Here is a 1,324-nt window from a genome sequence, read left to right on the forward strand (position 1 = left end):
CCCATTTTGCAAAAGGCCATGGAGAAGTGATACTAATGAGCTCTTCTGGTGGAGCCACGTGGAAATTTGCATGCATCTGACACGGTTGACATTTTTCACAAATTCCGTGGCATCTTTCTGCAAGGTCGGCCAGTATAATCCAGCTCGGATCACTTTTCTGGCTAGTGACCTTGCTCCGAGATGATTTCCGCAGATCCCACTATGTACTTCCTCCAATACCTCGGGAATTTTTGAGGTCGGTACACACTTTAACAATGGTGTTGATATCCCTCTTCTGTAGAGGATATTTCCCACCAAAGTGTAGTGTTGTGCTTCCCTTCGGATCTTTTTAGCTTCTTTCTCCTCTTTAGGGAGGATGTCAAATTTCATGTATTCGACTAAGGGGTTCATCCATCCGAGGTTTAAACCGACTACCTCAAGTACCTCTTGCTTATCTTCTGTTTTTGCTATCGAGGGTTCTTGGAGGGTTTCTTGAATCAGGCTTCTGTTGTTCCCTCCTGGTTTGGTACTTGCTAACTTGGATAGGGCATCCGCTCTGTTGTTTAGATCCCGAGTTATGTGTTTAATCTCGGTTTCTGCGAAGCGCCCAAAGTGCTCCAAAGTTTTTTCCAAGTACCTCTTCATATTAGGGTCCTTTGCCTGATATTCTCCGCTTATTTGGGAGATCATCACCTGTGAGTCGCTGTATATCATCACCTTTGTAGCGCCGACTTCTTCTGCCAACTTTAGTCCGGCTATCAAGGCTTCATATTCTGCCTGATTGTTTGAAGCCAGAAATTCGAATTTTAAGGAAACCTGTATCTGGGTTCCTCTTTCATCTACCAATATTATGCCTGCGCCGCTCCCTGTTTTGTTGGAGGATCCGTCTACATAGAGTTCCCATGTGGTCGGCTTTTCCTCTTGATCCCCTGCGTATTCTGCCACGAAGTCAGCGAGGCACTGGGCTTTAATTGCTGTCCGAGTTTCGTATCTCAAATCGAACTCGGAGAGTTCTATTGCCCATTGAACCATTCTCCCTGCAACATCCGTCTTCTGGAGGATTTGCTTCATGGGTTGGTTTGTACGGACTCTTACTGTGTGAGCTTGAAAGTAAGGTCGTAGCCTTCGTGAGGCTATTACCAAGGAGTAGGCAAACTTTTCTAGTTTGTGGTACCTTAGTTCAGGGCCTTGTAGGACCTTACTGATGAAGTAGACTGGGTGTTGTCCGACCTCGTCTTCTTTTATCAGGGCTAACGAGACCGCCCTGTTTGCTACGGATAAGTACAGAACGAGGTCTTTCCCTGGTACTGGTCGGGTCAGGATAGGAGGCTGACTTAAAAACTTC

The sequence above is a fragment of the Arachis duranensis genome, chromosome 1 (assembly GCF_000817695.3).
Source record: "Arachis duranensis cultivar V14167 chromosome 1, aradu.V14167.gnm2.J7QH, whole genome shotgun sequence".
Taxonomy (NCBI): domain Eukaryota; kingdom Viridiplantae; phylum Streptophyta; class Magnoliopsida; order Fabales; family Fabaceae; genus Arachis; species Arachis duranensis.